Source organism: Lycorma delicatula, chromosome 12 (assembly GCF_047948215.1).
Source record: "Lycorma delicatula isolate Av1 chromosome 12, ASM4794821v1, whole genome shotgun sequence".
Classification (NCBI taxonomy): Eukaryota; Metazoa; Arthropoda; class Insecta; order Hemiptera; family Fulgoridae; genus Lycorma; species Lycorma delicatula.
In genome coordinates, this window is record NC_134466.1 from 47,958,009 (window position 1) to 47,984,900 (window position 26,892).

A 26,892-nucleotide genomic window follows, 5' to 3' on the forward strand; every position below is an offset into this window, starting at 1 on the left:
AAATATAAAATAAATTACTTCCATGTCTTCTCTGTCTTTTTATTTATAATATTTAAATTAATAATTATATTTCTGCTAACAAATATTTGTTTATATACGCACGTATCCTTGGAGGTGATACAAGACCAATAAGATTTAAACTAAGTGGAACATCGATCATTTTTTAATTACTAAAGGATCGATAATCATAAAAAAAACAAGCCCTTTATCGATTTATCGTTACTGTGTTTTTTAAATTACTTTTCCGTCTAGATAGCGCTATAGCAAAGAAGGAAAAGTATTGTAATCGATTCAATTTGGGCACAAGCGGTTTTCACCGGAAGTTGAAGTTTTGACACCTAGGGGACCACAAAATCCACCGGGTTGATCTAGTGGTGACGCGTCTTTCCAAATCAGCTGATTTGGAAGTCAAAAGTTGCAGCGTTCAAAGTCCTAGTAGTTACTTTTATACGGATTTGAATGCTAGATCGTGGATATCGGTGCTCTTTGGTGGTTGGGTTTCAATTAACCAAGCATCTCAGGGACGGTCGAATTGAGACTGTACATGACTACACTTCATTGATACATATCATCCTCTGAAGTATTATCTGAACGGTAATTACCGGAGGCTAAACAGGAAAAAAAAGAACAGGACCACAAAAAACCAGATGGAAGTTTTCCAGATGTTTCTATATACGTGTGTGTTCAGTGTCTCACAGATTATATCTCCAGAACTGCTGGACTGATTTTGACTAAACTTGGTTAGATTATTTATATATATATGGGCATAGAATTTTCCATTGAATTTTTACGCATGCCGTTGAATTTTCAACTTAAAACTCAAGGGTGGGGGGGGGGGGTGAAACTGTACAGCAAGATCACCCTCAATATCTCGAGATTTCACTTAATTAAGGTCATATTTTTCTTAGGCGCTTTGTTAACGATTGAAAAATTATATTTACAAAAGAACTTTTTTTCAAAATCACAACCCCATCCCAATAAATGCTCTAAACTACCGGCTAAGTGGGAATACTGCGTCAATAGTACCCCTTGTAACTACAAGGAGCACTAATATAGCACTGACGTACACCTGTTGTAGAAAAATATTATATTTAAATAAATTGATAAGTATTTTAAATTAAGTCGCGTGTGTATGCCGTGCATCAAAAAAGCCGTGTGACGGGAAACTGTGTTGACAGCTTTTTTTTATTCCTAATGTGTAGATTGCAATCAACTAGTGAACAATAAGCAACCCTCCTTTGCCCAGTGAGATGAGAACGACATGTAAACGAGGTATAGTCTTGTACAGTCTCAGGCCGACCATTCCTGAGACGTGTGGTTAATTGAACCCCGACCACCAAAGTATACTGGTAACCGCAATCTAGTATTCAAATCCTTTTCAATATAAATGTAATTAAGTTTTACTAGGATTTGAACCTTAGAACCTTCGACTTTGAAAATTAGGAGTTAAACAAGCGATTTGCAACGACGAGTTAACCGCTATAACAAGCGAATGCGCTATTATTGTAATTCGAAATATTTCCTGTAAATCCTGGCACGTGAGTAGAATTTTTTTCTTAATGAAATATAAAGCTATAGCAAAGTTTATCTGTGAGGAATACGTTATGAAAATATTTGTAGCTTATAAAAAATAATATTCCTGACCGAAGGATTTGCACCTAAAATCATTCGAATATAATAAAAACAATTATAAAAATTTTAAAAACACGACTGCCAAAAAATGAACTAAAAAATACGACAAAAAATCAAACTAAAAAAAAAGGTATGCAAATAAAGAACTAAAGATTGTTATGCAGAATTTAATTAAATAAAACAATGAATGTTCAGTCAACTTTCAGACACTTTTTAATTTGTTAAAATATATTTTTCATGTAGTAAAAATAGGCTTTTAAGGTTGTTTAATGATTAAATTCTCACCACGTCTTACATTGATAAAAAAAAAAAAAAAAACATTGGTTTGTGTGGAACTACGTTTCGCACGAGATTTGAGCGTGACAACGTCTTGCAAAGACCGACAATGCAAATCGACCCCAAAGAGCTGAATGCATACTAGACGATTATCAATAAATTTCGTCATAAACATAACGTTGTAGCAAACTTAAGGAGTTCGATAAAATTCACAATAGCGAAATTATAAATTTATAATATTTATTAAAAAAAAATGTTGATTTATTATGTTTTTTAATCAAAGCTATTATTATTTCTAAAACTAACGCTGACAGATTTTAATTTAAACTATTAAAAAGAACGATTTAAAAAAAACTGTAGGTAATTGTTTTTAAACCACACAACACAAATATACTGTAGAAATTTAATAATAAATCAGGCTTTTGTTGAAAAATTACTGAACTGGGACAGAGGTACTGTTTTTTAAACGGAAGTAACATATTTACTTCCGCAATTTTATATAATCACTATCAATAAGCAAATAGAAGGGTTTTTAATTTTGTGATCATCGGAAGTGGGTACTTTTCAAAAAAAGAAAAGAAGCAGTATCGGGAACAAATACTATTATATATATATATATATATATAATGAAAAATTGTTATAAAATCTCGAAATTTCTTTTATAATGTATAAGCCCTAGAATACATATAACGCCAACCGGATAATCTGAAGAACTCTAAACTGAAAGAAAGCAATTTGACCTTAAATACTTTTCTTAAATTTTAACTTCAGATGCTAAACACATTTGAAAAATTTACTTTTTTTCGTATAAAAAATTTTTTAAAATGTTATCAAAATCTTATAAACTTTTTTTAAGACGTTCATTTTAATATTTAGTATTTTCATGGAATGTATTCTGATAATTTTTTTTTTAAATCGTTTACTGGAACTAAAAAATAAGTTTGAAAAAAAACTCTTATATTCAACAAAATTAAAAATTTCTGAACCTTTTACAATATAATCCCTCTATCTACTGGCTTTGACTGTACAACGTATTTGAACTTTTAATCTGACTGACCTGTTTATTGAACTACTAGCTGCAGGGCGTGCCTATGGCACGGTTCCGCAGCTAGGTCCTCTGAGCGGGTTGCCCTGGCGGGCGACATCTAGGAATGGGATTATTAGGTATCCAAAATTGATTACCTCTTGAGTAAATTTTTTTTTTTGGAATGATGAAAATTGGTCGAGGAAAAGCGAAAAAATAGCAGCAAATCTTTCCAATTAAATTTGGTTAAGATCGGTTTAGGCATCTTTTAAAGATTGCATACTCTCAACATTTTCATTAAGATCTATAATATCCATGTATAAATTCACTCGATACGAGAGCTGGAAGCTTAAATAAATTATATTAATTTATTTATTAGTTATATATTATATCCAGTTTACGAAACAAATTATCGTCATATGAAACTAACCTTCCTTGACACAATAACAAAAGTGAAGTTAGTAGCTTCAAAATCAATAAATCGCTAACGAGGAAATATAGGATTCAAAATTCTTCTAATTTTGACCGTTATTGTTTCTTCTAATTTTGACCTTTATTGTTTACCATTTGATTTGACTCACGTGTTTTGCCTATATGTATGTTTAGTTGTAATTACAAGGCCGAAAAAAAATCATGTTTACGATTCTAAATGAAAGCAAGCCTTCAAAAGAATAAATAATGAAAAAAATATAAAAGTAAAGTAATTGAATAATGAAAAGTATAAATAATGAGGATTTTAAACCCTCATTATTTATACTTTTGTTATTTTCTATTGTGTTTTATTTATTATTATTAGGGTATTAGTGAATCCATAGTATTTTCAGTATCGATTTATTTGCATCAAGAATAGTTGTTTTAAGATCTGCTACGATATTGAATCAATGAATTACGATAGTAAAATTTATTAATTTATTTTGCAATTATTATTACTGTTGTTATTTATTGTTTATAAATATTTAAGAAAACCTTTTATGATTTTTTGACAGGCAGTATGTTCAACCATGTAAATATGTTCTTTCTTTTTTCTCATATTTGCTTTTCTTTTTTCCTGTTTAGCCTCCGGTAACTACCGTTTAGATAATACTTCAGAGGATGAATGAGGATGATATGTATGAGTGTGAATGAAGTGTAGTGTTGTACATTCTCAGTTCGACCGTTCCTGAGATGTGTGGTTAATTGAAACCCAACCACCAAAAGAACACCGGTATCCACGATCTAATATTCAAGTCCGTGTAAAAATAGCTGGCTTTACTAGAACTTGAACGCTGGAACTCTCGACTTCCAAATCAGTTGATTTGAGAAGACGCGTTAACCACTAGACCAACCCGGTGGGTTTTCTCTTATTTGCTGGTGTTGCTTCTTCTTACTTATTGTTTATAAACATTTAAGAAAAAAAACATGATTTTTTGACAGGCAGTATGTTCGATAATGAAAGCATGTTCTCAGTTAAGAGGAAAGCATACACAGACAGATACACATACAAGTGCCTTTAGTAGGGTAGGACTTAAATGCAATTTTAAGTAAAACTCATTTTTTTTATATTGTCCATTATCCTTATGACAGATTACATGTGAAATTTTTAAAGAAAGTTAATAATTCGTCGACCTTTGATTGTAATCTCGCAAAAAAAAAACTTATCCTTATGAAGTAAACACATGTTTTTTTGAGAAACTGGCGATGGACTAGATGAAAATACCAATTAATTAAATTCATCCATGATTTGAATGTTTTAAAAAATTACTTGTTTAAACAAACAAATTGAATCGAAGTGATTGTTTAATTAGCTAATGAAACACGTTAATATTCCATTTTTCATTTCATTTAATAATAATAATAATTAATACTAATAATTTTTGCAAGTTTAAATTGAATGATTTTTTCAAAAATAATTATGAACAATTTGTTATAGAAATAAACTTTAATCAAATCAATGTTGATAAAGTGTCAATTTAAAACGATGAAATTGAAATCATAAATCAAATTCATGAAATTGGTGTTTTTGAAAAGCCCGCCAAAACCTACTTGACATGATAGTATATTCCATTGCACGACGGTTCGGCTCAGGCGGAACGAGACTATTTTTCGTGCGTACTGCCGGCGTTCATCGATTTATAAGACGTTGTCACGTCAAAAATTGTTATTCTCTATCGAAAATATATTTAAACACAGTCAGGGAGTTCTGAATAGTAATTGTTTTTATATTAAAGAGCTCTTTTAAATATTAAATAACTGTATTTAAATATTTTCGTTAGATCTGGTGAGAAGTTTTAATAATTAAATGCCTGCTATTTCTACAACAAAAAAAATATATATATTTAAAAATTAAAACTTTCTGAAAGATGATCGGTCACCCATTACTTTATTTAATTAAATACTACAAAAACATGTTTAGTTCTTTATTTCCATACTTTTTTTTTCTTTTTTGGCTGTCGTGTTTTAATTTTTATAACTGTTTTTATTATTTAATACTTTTTACTGATCATCGAGAAAATTCATGATATGAAATCTTATGGATATGACGTATTTATCGCTTCTCGGCCTCTTGGCTAAGATCAAAGTGTAGGTAGATATTACGTATTTAACGTACTGAGCCGAATGAGAAAATTATTTATTTATTTAATCGGCATATATCGATCAAAACTTACAGATTTCTCAAGCGATTGAGTTCCATGAGAGACTTTTTATCGTGCGGATCATACAGCAATTTTCTGGGATCCAATCAACTATTGGGGCTAACTCTACGATTATCTCTCACGCGACTCGGTGCTACGTAGGTCTGTGGCTCTTGGCAAATATGAGACTGCTCAGATCTTCAAACAGCTCTACCTAACATAGTCCCTCTTAGTTTATGCACCGTCACAGCCCAGCGCATTATTAATGGCAGCATACACCGTTCCGCTTTGCCCTGTCCCTCTAAAGCATCAAATTCTATAATAGCGGGTTCGATCCTCAATCCGATATCTACAGCATTACCTCTAATCGTAATATCATCAAATTATACAAAAAACGTTTGTGGGAGTTCACTGGTCTTGGCGTAGCGCAAGCCAGATTTTTCTGAGTATATCAGTTAATTTTTATTTTAGTTTAATCTATCGTGATTTTGTATTATACTAGTAAATACCTCGTTTGAATTTTGAAAATAGGAAGATCGGTTGCTAAGATATAACAGATATCTGATATTATCTGGATAACCGTGATCTCATTTCTTTTTTTTCCTGTTTAGCCTCCGGGAATTACCGTTCAGATACTTCTAGAGGATGATATGTATGAGTGTAGTCTTGTACATTCCCGGTTCGACCGTTCCTGAGATGTGTGGTTAATTGAAACCCAACCACCAAAGAACACTGGTATCCACGATCTAGTATTCAAATCCATGTAAAAATAACTGGCTTTAGAGCTCCCCAATTCACCTCCCAAAACAGCACCGCAGGGGTCCCCGTTTTGTTACCCGTTGATGGTGATAACTGATCTAGCCTCGCACGAGGTTCTCGCTTCACCTTACCTATCTAGCCTTACACACAGTCTCCACAAAAAACTCATTCATTATTATTAAATAGAAATTTTTTAAATTTATTGAATATTATTTTATTTTATTTAACATAAATTTAATTAAATAATTTTTGTAATATTATTTATTCTATTGAGTTGAATAATTCAGTTCAAATCCAGCTAACATAGTGATAGAAGGTTCATTAAGTTTGTGCTTCAACCGACAAATCTTCAAAATTACATATATATATATATATATATATATATATATATATATATATATAAATGTTAAGTTCGTTTGTGTACGGCTTCAAAAACTCAAAATGTTCTGCACCGATTGAGCTCAAATTTTGGCACGATATATAACCCGCATCAAAGATTGTTTTCATCTATTTTTAATAAATCTATCTATCTATTTTTAATTTGGAAATGTAAACAAAGGAAAACCAATAAGATCAATGCAAGATGGCCGCTGTCAAACACAACGACCAAATTTCTTTGAATTATATTTAACAGCTAAAACATCTGTATTCTATTAAAAAAAAAAAAACACGATAAAAAAAATTTAGCACGATATATAACCCGCATCAAAGATTGTTTTCATCTATTTTTAATAAATCTATCTATCTATTTTTAATTAGTACAGTTTTTTAATAAATAAAGAGGCTAATAAATCAGATGGAAATGTAAACAAAGGAAAACCAATCAGATCAATGCAAGATGGCCGCTGTCAAACACAACGACCAATCACAAAGAGCCCGTATGGCCGTTGCCAATGTAAACAAAATCACAACTGATTAAGTAACAAATTTCTTTGAATTATATTTAACAGCTAAAACATCTTACAGCCCAGATAGACTTATATATATATATATATATATATATATAGCCTATGGCATTACCAGTGACGTAAGGATTCCAACGCGGGGTCGTACATCTTAATCGGTTCGGTCGTTGAGCTGCTGCAGTGGAACAAACATACACACGTCCTAAATACACTACACTTCTTTTTGGGCAGTCATGTTCAAAGACTATCATTCTATCATTCAGCCACGTTGTAACAAATCGTAAACTGGAGTTTTATCAGTGGGCGGCTCGCATATAGGCACTGTGGAACTGCAGTGCCCCCTATCTATTTCCACTCGATATTATCGATGACATTTAATATAAGTCCTTTTTTTTCTTTATACTTGTACAATATATAATCCTTAAGTTTAATGTCAGTAGCCATCCCACAGCTTATGAAAAAGATACAAAAATCTTTATATGGAACTGTGCACTTCACAGTTCCAGTGGCGTGGTGTTGGTTGTTGTGTGTATGAGCACATAGGAGGCTGTAAAGGAGAGACAGCACTGTCGTTTCCATAGTGCTGATCCTGGCGTGCTGGTACAAGGTAGTTCTTTTTTACTCCGCGTGTATAAAGAACGTTCCTTGTTCGATCCCGTTTCTACTTTAGTCGGTCCAAGGAATATGAAAACGGTTTAGTTTTTTTTTCAACAGTAATTAAAAGATGGCGGAAAGCAAGGGCTCTTTGATCGCCAAATATGTCCAAAATCACGCTGTAAATGCGAAAGAGAAGGTAATTAGTAAAAAATAATTACGTATTTGTTTCTGTGTACATAGAAATTTAAATTAAGCATCATTTGATTATAGTGTTTTTAACCGGACATTTTATTAAGTTATCTAATAATACTAAAAAATATTATCTGTATTGACATTTTATTACTTATTCGGTTAAACCGAATACGGTTTTTAAGCACAATGTGCTTAAAATCCGTGTACCATATTCTTGAATGTGATAAAGTGTAGAATTAGATTATTATCCTGCTTCCAGATATTCTATTTGATTCATTTCTTGTTTGCGATTCTTTTATTTTACAGAATACTTTAACCATCGCCTTGAAAAGGCCTAGAAAAACAATTTTTGGAGCAGCATCCCCACTAATTTTAGCTATGAGTCGCTACTGGGGTTTTATAGCATTAAAAATAGTTTGCCTTGTAAAACGAGTTCGTAACTTTTATTATGAAATATATATATACATCTAATTGAAGTTTAAAAATAAATATGCTGATAATTAAAGTAAATAATAACAGTTCGCCATTTAATTTGTTGTGGCGTTGAGAATTATTAGTTATTGTATATTATTAGTGTTATTTATTATTGTGAAGGCTATTATTATTCGCATTTAGGCCATTAATTCTAATATTAACTGTTTAAAGGTTTGTTATTAGATGTAATTTTGAAGGTAATAGGAAATAAATAAAGTTACTGCTGGCGTTTCACTTTTTTTTTACGTATTACAACCGCGATTTTTCCATTTTAGCAAATCTGATTACTTATAACTCGAAAACAAAGGCATTTATCCAGAAATTGTTTTTGCCATAGTTTTTTCTCTTAAAAGTTTATGCTTCTATCTTTCTACCTTTTAGTATTCTTAAATTTTTAAATATGAAACCGTTTCCATACATTACCTTGTGTATATATATATTCGAGCCTCCGTAGTGTGAGTGGTAGCGTCTCGGTCTTTCATCCAGAGGTTCCGGGTTCGAGTCCCGGTTAGGCACGGCATTTTCACACACTACAAAATTGCTATTTCATCACATCCTCTAAAGCAATACCCAACAGTGGTCCCGGAGGCTAAAAAAAAACATATATACATATGAAATAATACTGATTACTAATAAAACATATCTGAATTAGCTGTTTTATCAACTTGCTAGCAATCTATAAAATTATAACTAATTTTGATCCTTATTTTTTCTATTTACCCTCCGGTAATTACCTTTCAGATAATACTTCAGAAGATGATATTATATGAGTGTAAATGAAGTGTAGTCTTGTACAGTCTCTCAGTTCGACCATTCCTAAGATGTGTGGTTAATTAAAACCCAACCACAAAAGAACACCGGTATCCACGATCTAGTATTCAAATCCGTGTAAAAATAACTGACTTTACTAAGACTTGAAGGCTGGAACTCTCGACTTCCAAATCAGCTGATTTGGGAATACGCGTTCACCACTAGACCAACCCGGTGGGTTAAATAATTTTAATCTAGATTAACAAAACATGTTGTAATTATTTTTACTTCCTTGAACAAAGTAAAGAAAGTATTGTGATCAAGAAAAATTTCGGTTTTCTTGATTTCCACGAAAATATCCATTTTGACTAGTTTCGGGGTGACGTACTTACGTACATATCTCGCATAACTCAAAAACGATTAGGATGTTGAAATTTTGGATTTAGGATTGTTGTAACATCTAGTTGTGCAGCTCCCCTTTTGATTGCAATCGATTGGACCAAAAGTGTCCAGAAAAGTCCAAAATCCAAATATTTTGGAATAACTGGAATTCTTAACTGCAGTAATAAGCCCTCATTTAGATCTTTTCAACGGTTATCATAAGTGGTAATTATTTTCATTGGTTCCAGAGTTATGGCCAAATAAAGTTTTAATTAATGAAATATTTGGATCTTACAAGGGAAAGGCACATCGGTTCGAATCAGACTTCATTTCCTTTTTCTATCAACTTTTTTTTTTAAATATATTGATTTATTAATAATTATTAACCTCCAATTGTAAAAAAAAATTACAATAAATAATAATTCAATAATAAAAATTAAAAGAAAGATAAAATATCACATAAATTTGAAGTAGTTTTCATTTAAAAACAAATGTGTATATGTAATTTAATAGACGTACAAGGAAGTCATGTGGTGTACACATCAATTTTTTTTAGTCTAACAATGCTATTTTTCTACGAAAAATTTGTACACAATTCATGAAACAACTGATATTCATTTGATGTAAGAAAAATAAATAGATCTCGCTACAGAAGTCTTTTACCACACAAAGATTTTTCACATCGTAGATATCTAACCTAAAATGTTCATCGAAATCTATTGGCGGTTGCATGAGATTTTTCAACTGAGCCTTGACAGATGGTTATGGTAAATCTGTCTTCACAACTAAAATAAAGGAAAAGGTTTTAGACAAAACTGAGGAGGAAAACCGAGTCTGTCATACAGAAGAACGGTCCATGAGGAAGGTATTCGCGGCCAACACAATATATAATATTATTCAAAATCAGTAGCTGTATTCACATCAGCATCAGCGTATAGTAATTCTTATACAGCCTGATTACCAAAGAGCTGACTTCTGTTACTGATTAATGAAGAAACGAGTTTATAATTCTATGTTTCTAAGTTTTTCTTTATGTATGCAACGACACACTTTTGTTTAACCTCCATTGATCTCAATGAGTCTACTGTCAGTGTATTTTAGCTGTCATAGAGTGCGGATACCGACAGTTCATTATTTTTGAGCTTAAAAGTATATTCAAACAGAATATTGCTCTCATACTGGTCCGTGCCGTGACACTGATAATTTATTCAACCGTTCACACACATCAATACATTTGCAATGGAGTATTAAACAGATTGTTTCAAGATTCCTCGTTCAAAACATATTTGATGAAACCGTAACCTGGGCAATGACAAGCGCAATTATCCTTTATATCGCGTTAGAAGAGACGATGAAAATGTTCTCGGAATACTGAGGGAAAAAATTCAAAATTTATAACCACTAAATTCAGTTTAAACCAGAAAATGTGGTCAACGTGTAGGTTTGACAATTTTTTAATGCATTATTTTAGAACACAAGTATTTAGTGGAATCCCACACAAGCCCGAAAAGCTAGCTAATGAAAACAATGATACCAGCAAAAAATAACTCAAAATGTTCCGTTGTAGGGATAATTCATCACTTGATCCTTTTCGTAAACGATAGATTTAAAAAAAATACTTTACTTCATTAGTTTTACGTGTATCGTGGCAAGAACATTATGTTTATAAATCAATTATTTATTAGAGATTGTAAACAAATTACTCTGGAAAATAATCTTACGAACCTGTATTATTCTAAATTAGTTACACTAAGAAAAGACGATGGTTGTGAACCATTTCGCTATCGACACAAACCCTCATAGATGTGGTATTACTGGATATTTACCACACGGTTGTGAATAAAAAAGATTAAAGACGATAAAGAAATGAAAAAGTTAATTAAAAGTGAAATCTGTTCGCTGGCCCATTGATGCGTCCAACCTCCACCGTCGGGCCACTATGATACAACCAGAATCAGCCGTTTTTTAACGGCTAAATTTTTCATGTTTTCAACATTTTTTTACTGTAACATTTCAATCACTATACTTACTTTTCCTCTATTCATAAATAAATTAATATTGCAGTCAACGGGAATTGTTTTTATTTTTATAAAATTTTTAACCAGTCTGTCGCATCAAACTCGAAGTTACATAAACTAAATAGAGAACGGAACGCAAAGACAGCGGGAGAGTTATGTAGCTACCTATTAAACACAGAGCTTGGACAAAAGGCCCTCGCTACTGTGTCATTCTTATTATCGTTATTTATTTGGCGGTTATACATTAGTTTCGTTATTTACGGACAGATTGCGTTCCTGTTCTGCAAGACCAGACTGAAATCATTACTCGGACTGACCTTGACTGCTCAACCGTGTATGTGCTTCGTTCTTCCGGCGATATTCCCCTTTAGGTCCGTCCGGTGAAGGGGGCTGTCGGTGCTACCGTCTTTCGACGTAGCAGGATGCTCCTGTTGGGGGCTCTAGTCGTTGGAGAATGCAATGCACTCTTCACGCTGCGCCGGAAGGAGTCGTATGTGCTGATAATAACCAAAATTTTAACGATTAGGAAATAAAATTATGAATTTTAGTAAACCTTACATCAGTGCATCTGAATCAACTTTATAGCTTAAACCGTTACTGCGTAATGATTATTACAAAATTTTCATTTTATCGGCCATTTTGAGCTGAACCCAACGGCCGATGGTGGTCATTTGCGTATTTTAATAATCCTCTAACGATGATTAATTCGAATCTGAAATCAAAATCATAATTCGTAACAAAAAGTGTTCAAACAAAGATTGATTCCAATAACGAACTGTTCGTTCGTTGAAAATGATTGAAACCGGTTCTCATATAGCAAAGAATATTTTAAAGTACATTAGAAAAAAAAAATACAAACCAGTTCAACTAAAGACCTGTTTAGATTTATTTTTATTTTTTAAATGATTAAATATAAAGGAAAAAATATAAAATATTTAAAATTAAAATAAAGTAACAATTTACATTTAATTAATGTATTTTTCTAAAAAAAATAAAAAATAAAATGGTTATTTGGGTATTACAGTAAACCAACCCATTAAATTTCATCTATCATTGAAACCTGAGAAACCAGTTCAAACTTTTTCATAATAACATAAATAAAAATTTAAAAAAGTGAAGAAAAATAATATTACAAAAGTAAAACATATAAAAGAGATGATAAAATGAACACAAAAATCTCCAATTATAAAAGAAATAATAAATAAATTACTGGAATTGTTTTTTTTTTTTTTGGAGAAAAAAGGAGAACCATAAACAAGAAAGAGGATTGAAGAAAGAGAGAGGATTGTACATAAAACTTGAACAAAGAAAAGAAAAAAATGACTCCTATCACAACAAAGTTAAATGATTCACACAATACAAGCTATATATTAAAATCAATGCTAAAAGTATCGGGTGTCAAAATCTAACCATGCACCTAAAAAAAATTATCGGGATCTCTTTCAATGAAATACAATTTAACTTGTGTTTTGATATTTTCATCACTAAAATTAATATTTCAATCTGTTTACTATTGATTTTCATGTTTAATTGTTGAAAACACTTTTACTTCTCATAACCAATTAAGTTTTGACATATTTTTACTTACATTTTGACATATGTTTATTTACAACACTTAAAACTTACATTTTGACATATGTTTATTTACAACACTTAAAACTCACATTTTTACTTTTTCTTGTACGAAGTAAAGGAAGTATTGTGATCGCGAAAAATTTTGGTTTTCAAATTTCAAAGGAAATATCCATTTTGATCATCCCTGAAACCATTTTGACTAGTTTCAGCATGACCTTTGTACGTATGTATGTACCTCGCATAACTCAAAAATGATTAGCCATAGGATATTGAAATTTTGGATTTAGGACTGTTGTAACATCTAGTTGTGCACTTCCACTTTTGAATGCAATCGACTGAACCAAAAGGTCCAAAAAAAACCAAAATTCAAAAAAATACTTGGATTTTGGACTTCTTAACTACAGTATAATCTCTCGTTCAGAGCTTTTCAACGATGTATAATAACTGGTACTTATTTTCATTGGTTTCAGAGTTATAACCAAATGAAATTTTAATTAAAGAAATATTTAGATTTTTCAAGGAGAAGGCATTCTCCTTATAAGATCCAAATATCAGTTCGAATCATACTTCATCTCACTTTTTTAACTTTTTTTTAATTTAAATATATTGATTTATTAATAATTATTAACCTCTGATTGTAAAAAAGTTTTACGATAAATAATAATTCAATAAAAAAACAAATAAAAAAATACTACAAGTTATTAATGAAATAAAATTTTATGTTCTTTTAAAAATGCGTATATATAATTTAATAGGCGTACAAGGAAGTCATTTAGTGTCCACAACAGATTTTTTTTAGCTTAAAATGTGTTTTATTTTGGCAATGATTATATGGAATACGTGAAGGAAATGTTTCATCGTGGTGTTCCAAAAATCAATGTTCTACATCGCAATACTGAACAAAGTTGATCGCTAAATTTTGTGAAATTGGATTTATACAAAATATGTCCGATTTCATAAGACCATCTATCCTGAGCGAAGAAAAGTCTAATGATATTTCTGATCACATAGCTTAAAGTTTAATAAGATATATCAGATAACTGGTACAAGCAGAAATTTAAAGAAATAGTATATACAGAGCTATGACTAAATTATTTAAAACTACACCAATACAAAATAACTGAAGTGCATCTGTTACACGATATTAGATTTTCTACACTTTTTGAATATTGCATTTTTTTTTTGCCACAACAGACAAGTGTGATTTACGACAAATTGTTTGGTGATCTTCAAACGACCATTACATGACAAAAAAAAACTTTAATGTGCAGTAATGCAAAAACAGTTCAAACCCTAGTAAAAGCAGTTACTTTTATACGGATCTGAATACTACATCGTGGATACCGGTGATTTTTAGTGGTTGGATGTCAATTAACCACGTGTCTCAGGAATAGTCGACCTAAGACTATACAAGACTAGATTTCATTTACATTCATAAATATCATCCTCATTCATCCTCTGAAGTAGTACCTTACGTTGGTTCTGGAGGCTAAACAGAAAAAGAGAGAGAGAGAAAGATAGTCATTCAGTTTTTCCAGAACACAGTAAAACTCCAGAACCTTATTACAATGAAATCATTTTCATCAGCCAACTAAATGAGCAATAAATGATGGAACAATGGCGTACACCACCAATATTTTGCTAAATTTGCTATGGAGATTATATTCATTTCAAAACTCATTTGACTATCCAGATGCTCAGATCTTTTACCTAAATTTTTTTTATTTATAAGGAGCAATTAAAGGATTTATTAACAAGAACAATCATACCCTATTTTTTTCCTTTTTCCTGTTTAGCCTCCAGGAATTACCGTTCAGGTATTACTTCAGAGGATGATATGTGAATGTAAATGAAGTGTAGTCTTGTACAGTCTTAGTTCAACCACTCCTGAGATGTGTGGTTAATTGAAATCCAACCACCAAAGAACATGGGTATCCACGATCTAGTATTGAAATCCGTATAAAAGTAACTGCCTTTACCAGGACTTGAACACTGGAACTCTCGACTTCAAAATCGGCTGATTTTCGAAGACATGTTAACCACTACACCAACATGGTAGGTTAAAAATCATACCCTGGATGAACTGAACAAACAACATAAATGAATTTTTAAATGTGACGCTTCTTTGGTCCTTAAACATGTATTTTCAAACATGTTGAATGTGTTCAGGTATATTACAGGCACATGGTAGCTGTAGAGAGCATTTCCTGGATACAAAAATTCATTATATTAATAACTATTCCTATTTCGGCTTAACTTTAGAGGTGCCCTTCCAGTTTCAAATCTACAAAAAAGTACTTAAAACATTAAAAATTGTTAGAAAAAGCACTTAATGTTAGGTTAGGTTATTGGTTTGCTTGACATTTCTCCCGCTACTTCCCCATTCGGTCGCCCTAAAGCATAAGCCCTAATGTCTGTGCCACAAACAGCTACTGAGCCTAGAAACAGTTTACTAAGCAGTGTCCTAAATAACTCCTACAGCGTGAGCAGACTAAGCGCGGTGCTATACACCATCGTTTTACATGTTCCAGATGCTCACTTGTCATATATTTATTAAAACGGGTAGGCGCACCCTGTCAACTACTAAAAATATATATGACATCCATAAATTAAAAATTTACTTTGTCTAGACAGCAATCTGCTGCCACGCCTAGTTCCCTGAATGCCAGCAAGTACCTGTCCACCATATTATAGTGTTTGGAGCCACGCGGTCTGACAATGCGCTTTAGCCACATTGACTTGCTGCTTGTGAGTGGCTAATTTTCCCCTTGTCCTCAAAGTTCCAGGGTGGCTCGGTCTCTGCCCCCCCCCCCCCCAAGGGCAGGGCAGTCAAACATCAGGTGTTCGTTTGACTGGACCACCCCGTAGATGCAAAAGGACATCATTCATTAGCTGCCACACGGAAGTGAAACAAATATTTATTTTTTTTTTTTTTTGAGGGCGAAAAACGCTTGCGCGTTATTATCGCCCGGAATATTTTTTAATACAAAAACTTAAAGGATTTAAAACTAATCTAAAAGATGAATAAAACTTACAACTTACAACACAGGTAAAAACTAATATAAAACCAAGAGTAAACAGAATTTTACAAAGTCCGAGATGGGTGTAAAGGGCCCATTCTCGGATAACAAAAAGACTAGAAAAAACTAAAAACCATAGAGGATCTAACATAAAACTTAAAACTAGGTTAAAAACTAAAATAACAAAATTAAATAAAACTTAGAACTAACACAAATTATATAATTAAAACTAGGTTAAAAATAAAAATTAAAAAGGTGAAATAAAACTTAAAACTAACATTACTAAAATCTTACAACTAATATCACAGACAGTCTTTAAAACATAAAAAAAAAAAATAACTATATAACATTTAACAAATTCCGATAGGGAGTGTAAAAGGCTCCTTAATCGGATAAAAAAATCAAAAACACAGAACAAAAAAAAATTAAATATAAAAAAAAACAAACAGATATTGGTTCAAATTAATGTGGTAAAATTCAAATTAACATTAGATTAGGTTAGGTCACCTCTCACTCACCTTCAGAACTTTGATACTATTTGCAAGACGGCAAGGTTTCGTTGCTTGAGGAGCATGGTAGTTGTACAGCATGGCGAATTGGTGCATTGGATGTGATATTTCTGCGTTGAGCTTCACTGAATTATATAATAATGAAGAGGATATATTTAATTTCTGTGAGGCAGACAGATTACTGAATTTGAGAACACAGTGTACAAAGGGTGGGAAGAAAGTGAAAATCAACAAGCATAGAGGAACTTATCGTTTCTGTTTCTGCAATGCAAGAGTACGGGGTGTAAAATGTATGTGAAAAAATGTGGCAACAAAGGAAACATTTTTCAAAATGTCAATGTTACCTGTGGAGAAAGTGTTGTTGTTTGTAGTATTATGATGCCTTCTTAATCAAAACAAACATCCATTTATAGAGCATGAATTGAAGTTGACCTCACCAACAGTGATTGATTGGAGTAATTATTGTAGGGAAGTGTATGTTGACCGGGTAATAGGGAAGTCATCGAAAATCGATGGTCCTGGTAAAGTTGTTGAAATAGACGAAGCTAAATTTGGGAATAGGAAGTTCAATAGAAGTAGACGATCAGTGGGTATTTGGTGATGTGGAACGTGGTCCGGAGGGAAAGTTTTTTGTGTTACCAGTATCAAGAAGAGGCAAACAAATGTTACTTAGTGTAAGGAATCAAATATTACTGGGAACAACATCATCTCAGACTGTTTTAAGTCGTATGACTGTCTCAACGATGAAGGTTTCAGGTACCTTAAAGTGAACAACAGTGTGTTTGTACGTACAGAAGCTAGTGGAGAAGTACTCAGGAAAAATCAGGAGATTTTAGATAGGGTACAGCTATCTGTTCACAACCAGGGAATCCAGACTTGTTGGAAAAATATACGGTATTGCATACCTGTGATGGGAAAAAATCTGAATACTTTGAAGGTTATTTGTCAGAATATTTGTTTAAAGAGAGGAGGCCATATCATCAACTAGTACACGATTCCCTCCTGGAAGTAACAGATCTGTACAAGCCAAAGTTCTGAGGGTAGGTAAAAGGTAACCTAACCAACATTTTTTAATGTTTCAAGTGCTTTTTTGTGGGTTTGAAACTGGAGGGACACCTCCTCTAAAGTTAAGTTTCTATCATCGTTATTTGAATATATAAAATTAGATATTTCTAAACACTGGTGCACAGTTTTATTTCAGATGTCTGATATAATAAATGTTCTTGGCTGTAAACTTATCACTGGAACAGATAATAAAACATCATGTATAAAAAACAACAGCAAGTTGCATAAATTAACTCAATTTTATGGAGGAATCCACCACCACCCCACAAAAAGTATTTTTAAATTAGAGATTTATTGGTATCAATGTCTAATGTACAGAAGTCTGTTACTATATTTCAAGTTTCTAAGTCAACAAAGTTTGGAGATAAAAGCAATAACTAAAATCTATTACGTTTTTCACTTCTTTTTGAAATATTCATCAAATTAAGACTTTCACATCCATTAATCATATTTAACCAAATAATTAACTATTAAATTGGAGTAAAATTTATGATAAAAGCCATGAAATATTTGAGAGAACAAGTGGTTTTCAAAAAAAATTTTGATTGACTACTTTGTTTTTAAATAAAGCTGTAGCTGCGGTGGCGTTAATAAGTAAGAACCAAAAATTGTTCCTTTGCGTATTTTTATCAAGTTATGATAATTTCTACCCATGTAGCCCACCACTTCAGAGATTAATTTTTTAAAATTTAATAAAATCAATGTCAAGTATATAAGTCATCCTACAAAATTTTCACTTCGATCTAGTCTTATACTATTAAGTAAAACAGAAGCTGACATACATACACACAATTTTGGAAGTGGTCGTTTTGCCTTATTCCAACATTTCATGATTCCCAACATCAAAAGACAAAATCAATTATATAATATATATTACACAATAATAATACTTCCCCAACTCTATTTTAATCTACAGTTTATTTATTTTACAAAAGGTTGACATCCAACAACACTTACTGATGGATGAAAATAGATTTTTTACCATGTATAAAATGCCATGACTGACCACGATTCAAATCCAGAACCTCCAGATGAAAAACAGAGATGTTACTACTCCACTATAGAGATCTAATAGTCAGGAAAATGATACAGTATACTATCAAATATATTTTCAACTTTATATGTTATGTTAGATTAAGGAGCAAATTCATAAGCCCAGTTTAACCTGATACGCAAATTAACTATACGGGTTATTGTGCAAGCACTGCATAAAAGATATGAGTCTCCAAGTCAGTTCACAGATGGCCTCCTACCATATCACAAGGAAACGTATGTGCTCTTTAGATCTTAGCATCCTCCGCATGTGAAACCAAGAAGTCAGATTTGCACCAATAGATCTAATAAAGAGAAATAAGCAATTAAAGGTAAGGAAAATGGATTTGTTACATAAATGTGTAATGAAATTACATAATATTACCAGTTAATTTTCACTAAGTGTACGTTAGAATGGTTTAGAAGATTGGTTAACAAACATTATGTTGACATGAATGTATAATAAGTATTCTGATCTGACAATTATTTATTAAACTACTTATAACAAATGCGTTTTATTTTTCTTCATAAAAAAAAATTAAAATGATCTTTTATCAAGGTTAACTACCCGCATGAATTTTTTTTATATAACTTAAAACCAGTTCATAAAATCTGCAACGTATTATAATACGATATAATATATGATTATATCGCACCTATAATTTTAAATATAATTTCAAAATATTGAAAATTAAACGTCATGTAAAGATAAATAGACTGATCTAGTTAATAATATACACCTAATAAGCATTTTTACGTAAAATATTTTTATTTTATTTTTTGTATTAATATGACTTCCATGTACTGCTGAAAATATTTTAATTTCTAGGCACTTACCGGTAATCAAACCTGAGACTTATCTGATTTAGAAAATAGTACACCAACTGACCACACAATTGGTAACTATCCAACAAACATAACCTGGCAAATGCTTTCAAGGGAAAGAAAAAATTAAAAAGAAAATGTTTTTTTTTTAAATAAAAAATATTTCTCCATTTATGAATATATTTATGAATAATATATATATATATATATATATATAAATATATTTAAAGCTCAGGGTGCATTTTAACAAAATATTAAAAAAATTCAAAAAACTCAAAAATCCTTGACTTTTTATCCTTGACTAAAGTCAAGGATAAAAAGGATTATAAATTAAGAAAGTGACTCCATAATTAACTGCACATTGCAAAATTTTGTAATCTACCTCGTAAAATAACAAAGGAGGTCAAAATAAGATACAGAACAAAATCAAATTGGACAAGCAAGAAGAGTTATAATTAAAGAAAAGTCTTAATATTACGAAATGTGGATCTAAAGATACCTTTTTAATTTTATGAGCACATTAATTAATTAAATTTATGAGAAAATTGTAACAACTCTAAATAATTTAGGGCTTTAAGGACAAGTAATAATAAAACATAAGATTTTATAATCTCAAAATATGGGTAATAGCAAACGTAGAAAGAAATTAACAGAAGCTTTTAGAGAAATATGATGTTTGTAAATAATGCGAATTGATAAAATTATGAAACAAATTGTGGAAGAATCAAAGAGATAAATTAAATTTGGAACTATACACATTCAGACATCTAGATTTAGTTAGCATATGGGATCAGTGTATCCACTGATTGATCCTGGACCATTAAAGATGGAAGCATGCTAAAAGGAATTCGGCATGCTTTTCCTGGATAACATCATGGGGGAATATGCAACAGACTGAACTGACATGGCATGTGGCATACAAAACTCTTACTGGCCCGATTTCAATTATACGCAATCCGTATAACATTTACAGAAATAATGCATTTCTTACGATTATTTGTTGTTTAATAAATGAAATTGGGCCGATAAAGAGTTTTGTAACAAATTTTCCTATTTTTTGTTTATTATATGGAACACTTAAACGTTGTTTATTATCTGTTATTGTACATCTATTGTCTATTACATATATTTAACATTTATTTTCTTTTAAACAAAATTCTAAATTAATAACAGATTTTGATAATAGAAATATAGTGTCTTACCTTTTTTGATATCAATATCATTTTGTTAAAAACAATTTTATTTATATTACAGAAATCTTTGTTTTTTTCAGCGGAAGAAATGATATCGGCAAGACTCTTACCATACGGTTTACAATTTCATTGTATTTTTTCTGGATATCACTATGTTTTGTTAGATTATTCTTTTATTTTTTTTTTATGAAATACTGACTGTTATCTTATGGATTTATAATTAAAATTTATTGCCTTTCTAGAACAAACAAAAATACATTCTTTGAATTTCATTTTTTTTTGTTGATGGTCATATCATTCACTTCATACCATATTTTTGCTTTTTTAATAAAACTAGTATCATGACCTTCACCAATCGAAGATCTGTGATATAATATTGCAGTTATTACTTTGTAAGTGTAAACCTTGATTTTTATTATATCTGTGGACACACTTTTTATACTGTTATTTGCTGACCCGGCAATGCTTCGGTATTTCTAATTTGAGAATATACATAGCTTAAATGAACACAAATAAAAGTTTGGTAAAACATTAAATAACTGAACATTATGAATATCACAAAATTTAACCATTCCTTTTCCTCCTCTTCATCACTCTTCCTCTTACCCTTTTTGGCAAAAATATTTCTTTTCACGTAATTAATTTATATTCTGAATATGAGCCAATTCGGACCATAAATACAATTTTTTTAAATATCTCGACCCCAGCACCACCTAACAGGTACAAACTAATTCAGAAACCTTTGAGGACGTGGGCACAACTGATGAAAGTTTCATCTCAATCAGATGAATGATATACGAACGCATACTGGCCAAATATACAAACATGTATATATATATATATATATATATTATCATTTACTTTTTTATTAATTAAAAAAGGTCATTCTGAATTCACAGAAAATTGTCAATTTTCAATCATTTCTCTCTCTCTCTCTCTCTCTATATATATATATATATATTGACAATTTTCTGTGAATTCAGAACGACCTTTTTTTAATTAATAAAAAAGTAAATGATAACCAATATTATTTATGTTGATCAAATTAAAAAACAATTTTTACTTGTCATTATAACAAATAATTTTTTTAAAGTAATGCACTACTGTTTTTGGGATGTTTGACGATATCGTCTGGATTTCTAACCGTTCATTGTTTGGTTATTACCAAAACAGAATATCCACTTTATTAACTAAATTAACATTGATTAAAATATGCTCAACTAGAAATAGCTTAAAAATACATCTGCCTTTAAAACCGATTAACATAAATTCATACAGTTAAAAATTAATGTTACCCGCAACAGATTTCATTAAACAAAATAAACAATTTAAAATGTTTTTAGATATTTCAAATTTGTCATTTTAATAGTATGATGCAGGCTGAATCGACTGTATAAATACTGAATATATATATATATATATATATATATGTGTGTGTGTATTTCTTGGAAAGCTAAGTAAAGAAGTACAAATTTTATAAGTTTGTTGATCTAGAAAGAAATATACAGAATTATATATTTATGTAAATAATAAACAGAATCTATGATATGGCTAATAATTTTATAACCAAATGTTCGAATTATTACGTTATTCTTTAAAAACACAACACATCTAAATAAGCCTTCCAGATGGATATTGGCAAAAAGTAAAAAAAAAAATACTTTTCCATTACCTGTCAAAACTCTAAGATCAAAATTATGTACGGATACATTTTCTAATTACAATCAGTATTTTCGTTACATATTTCACAAATACGTTACGTTGAATTATAAGTTTTATTGCATCAGATTTTTCCTTAGTTCAATTTATAATCAACAAAGGTTTACCAAACTATATACCATCATCGCTAACATACTTATCAAAAATCCATTTTTCACCTCTCACAAAGTTACAACCTCAATTAGGCGGTTATTAGACACCATGGCGTGGGTTAATTCCACACGTGTGCTGCCAATTAATTTATGATTTTTCCGATAGATAGCATTAGTTTTTGTTTGTATCAGTATTCAAATAAAAAAATTGTATTTTTTGTTTCAAGTGGAGTATGTAATTTTAAAAAATCGCACAAACTTAACACTTTCCGTACCAAATTTTTAAATTTATTCACGCCCCTTTGTTTTTAAATAAAGCTGTAGCTGCGGTGGCGTTAATACGCAAGTACCTTAAATTTATTTGTAATTTATTTTTTCACTAATAATAAGCGTCTAGATAATGAGATAGCATATTTCATAAAAATAACTAAAATTTCATTAGATGTGAAATAAATTTATATAATTCAAAATTAACAAAAGCTTCCTTAAAAAAATATTTAGGCTAACATAAATGCTTAATTTAGAAATTTGTTATCGGTTTTATGTTAATGTAATGAAGACTTATTTATTAAGTAATAAAACATTTAATTAAACAATCATTTTTATAACAAATGCATAAAAAAATTTTCTTTATTAAAAATTATACCAATATCAATAAATTTTTGTTTTAGAATAATATTATTATTATTTCAAATTTAATGTTAGTTCATAATCTTAAAAAAGGTAAAAGTAATTTTAGGAAATCACTTCAATAAATATAAGTATTTTTTTAATTTTCATCATCTTCAGATTTTTTTGATTTTTTTTTGTCTTCAGTCATTTGACTGGTTTGATGCAGCTCTCCAAGATTCCCTATCTAGTGCTAGTCATATCATTTCAGTATACCCCCTACATCCTACATCCCTAACAATTCGTTTTACATATTCCAAACATTGCCTGCGTGCAACATTTTTTCCTTCTACCTGTCCCTCCAATATTTAAAGCGATTATTCCAGTATGCCTTAATATGTGGCCTATAAGTCTGTCCCTTCTTTTAACTATATTTTTTCAAATGCTTCTTTCTTCATCGACTTGCTGCAACACCTCTTCACTTTATCCACCCATCTGATTTTTAACATTCTCCTTTAGCACCACATTTCAAAAGCTTCTAATTGTTTCTTCTCAGGTACTCTGATCGTCCAAGTTTCACTTCTATATAAAGCTACGCTGCAAACATATACTTTCAAAAATCTTTTCCTGACGTTTAAATTAATTTTTGATGTAAACAAATTATATTTCTGACTGAAGACTTGTTTCACCTGTGCTAATCTGCATTTTATATCGTTCCTGCTTCATCCATATTTAGTAAGTAAATATTAATTACTTAAAATTTAAACCATATATACTTAAAGATACCAAATATAAAAATATAACTACAGAGTAATTCAGAAAGCATTAACGAAAATTGTTTGAGCACATATTTATGTACATGTTGAATGAAATGCAAAAAGTATGTTTTTTGAAATTATATTTTTAAAAATTCATATACAAAGTAATGTTATTTCCATTAAAGAAAATCATTTAATTGCATTTTAAAAACTCAAATACTTAGTGTTTTATTAAGGTGTTTTAAAAAAAAAAACATTACGTTTTGATTTGTTGAAAAATGATACTGATCATAGATTAATAAAAACATTTGATTTGCAACATAACATCTGTGGAATAAGGGTGGACTAAGACCTAAAATATTATTGTTTCTAACTGACAACACTTCATTTGAAAATAATTTTTCTTGTTTTTAATATGAAATAAAAAAACATTGGAAATGGAAACATTTTGTAAAAATAACATCAAAAATGATGTTTTAAAAAAATTTCATTGAGTACAAAAAAAATTATTCATTTTCTGTTACATTGGTTTTATTTTCCCATTTTGTTTTATCAAACTTCTTAATAGTAAATAAAATGTTTTTACCAAAAAAAGTTTAATTTCTTCTTTATATAATAAAATGAACAAACTGAATAGCTCTGAAATAAATACAATATATTTGATAATATTTAAACAAGTGACTTTTTAGTGCAAGATTTACATCATTATAGATGTAGATCAGCATAGACATTTACATCAGTATAGATTCTTTATTATATTATCTTACGTAGCATAATAAGTTTTTGAGTTGTAATGTTGAAAATGAACATTAATTTTTCTTTTGTTACTTATTCAAAAAAATGGAATTATCAGTTAATTTTCTCCTTACACTAACTTGCATTATAAATTAAATGCAATCACAATGCATTATCAAAATGAGTAATAGATAAAAAAAAGAAGAATCAAATCTGCTATTAATACTGGCTTTTTTTAACTATTTTCCATTTTATATGTTAATTAAGAATGTTACTGTTAAAAGTAAGGACATCACAGGAACAGCTAATTCCTTTTTTCATGTTATAGTAACATTGGCCAAGATCAAATATCTTGTATTATTCTTCCCAGTAGGGATAGAGATATATATTACAATTATAAACATAATCTTTACGTAGAAAAAAGCAGTTAATGATGTTAAAGAACAATTTAGATCCAGAGTAACATTACAAGGTGAAAAGATAAAGATGCTACGATTTGCTGATGATATAGTAATTCTAGCTGGGAGTAAAAAAGATTTAGAAGAAACAATGAACAGCATGGATGAAGTCGTACGCAAGATCTACTGCATGAAAATAAACAAGAACAAAACGAAAGAAATGAAATTTAGTAGAAATAATGAAGATGGACCACTGAATGTAAAAAAAGGAAGAGAAAAGATTACGAAGGTAGAAGAATTTTATTATTTAGGAAGTACAATTACTAAAGATAGATGAAGCAGGAGCGATGTAAAATGCCAAATAGTACAAAATTTAGGTGCTCGTTGTAGGTGAAATGAGTCTTCAGTCAGAAATATATTTTTTTTACATCAAAAATTAATTTAAACATCAGTAAAAGATTTTTGAAAGTATATGTTTGCAGCATCACTTTATATGGAAGTGAAACTTGGACGATCGGAGTACCTGAGAAGAAAAGGTTAGAAGCTTTTAAAATACGGTGCTACAGGAGAATGTTAAAAATCAGATGGGTGGATAAAGTGACAAATGAAGAGGTACTGCGGCAAATTGATGAAGAAAGAAGCATTTGGAAAAATATAGTTAAAAGAAGAAACATACTAAAAGGCCACATATTACAGCATCCTGGAATAGTCGTTTTAATATTGGAGGGACTGGTAGAAGGAAAAAATGGTGCAGGCAGGCAACGTTTAGAATATGTAAAACAAATTGTTAGGGATGTAGGATATAGTGGGTATATTTAAATGAAACGACTAGCACTAGATAGGGAATCTTGGAGAGCTGCTACAAATCAGTCAAATGACTGAAGACAAAAAAAAATATGTACTTTACTCACCTAATTTTATTTTTTTTTATTATTAACTGTATGACACTGCTCTGATTAAAGTTTTACCACACTTTCCGTTGATCCATCCAGGCAAATGCTGGAGCAACTCCTTTTTTATCCTTAGAGTAACATATTCCTAGTGGTTTATTATTATGCGTTTATCAGAATAAATTATTTATTTATTTCATTAGTAACAAAATACTTTTATTTATAGCCATTGCTTCCATATACATTTTTTCCTTTGTAAATAATTCAATAGTCAGTCAAATTCAAAGCCAATGAAATAATTTAAAATTGTCATTCCTCTCTACCAAAATTCTGATTGAAATAGATATGTATTTGAACATATATATATATGAAGTATGTTCAAAAAGTAATGTCCCAACATTTTATAAAAATAAAAAATGCAGGTTTAATAAAAAAAACTTATATGACATTACACAATTACACTAACATTTTTCTACATATCTGCGACTCAGTTCTAAGCATTTGGTCAGCCAGGTTATCAATTTTCATAATGCTTAGTCACATATTTCTGCTGCCATCTCCTTTGATCATTCACACACAACATTCTTCACCTCTTCATCAGTAAAAATGTGTTTTCTGCCCATATGATCTTTCAAACGGGTAAAAGGAAAAAATCACTTTGTGCCAGGACAGGAAAATAAGCAGGATGGTTCAGAATATCCCAACCAAAATTGTTGAGGAAATCGACCGTTTTGCGTGCAATGCGGGGCCGAGCATTATCGTGCAATAGACACACTCTCTTTGTTAGCTACCCTTTTCTGTAGTTTTGAATGGCTCGACGAAGCTTTTTAAGGGTCACTGTCGGAATTTATG

At 30.5% G+C, this 26,892-nt stretch overlaps 1 long non-coding RNA gene and 1 pseudogene across 1 annotated transcript; one reads left to right on the top strand and one right to left on the bottom strand.

The window, feature by feature from the left end:
- The first annotated feature begins 5,458 nt into the window (after nucleotides 1-5,458).
- Nucleotides 5,459-5,602, top strand: LOC142333525 (U2 spliceosomal RNA; annotated as a pseudogene).
- A 1,716-nt stretch (nucleotides 5,603-7,318) lies between these two features.
- LOC142332883 (uncharacterized) lies at nucleotides 7,319-22,748 on the bottom strand. The gene is made up of 6 exons (XR_012758430.1): nucleotides 22,512-22,748; nucleotides 20,849-21,077; nucleotides 18,796-19,126; nucleotides 11,938-12,332; nucleotides 8,895-9,060; nucleotides 7,319-7,981 (listed from the first exon to the last, which is right to left on the bottom strand). It is a non-coding gene; the product is annotated as an uncharacterized LOC142332883 (long non-coding RNA).
- Nucleotides 22,749-26,892: the final 4,144 nt, after the last annotated feature.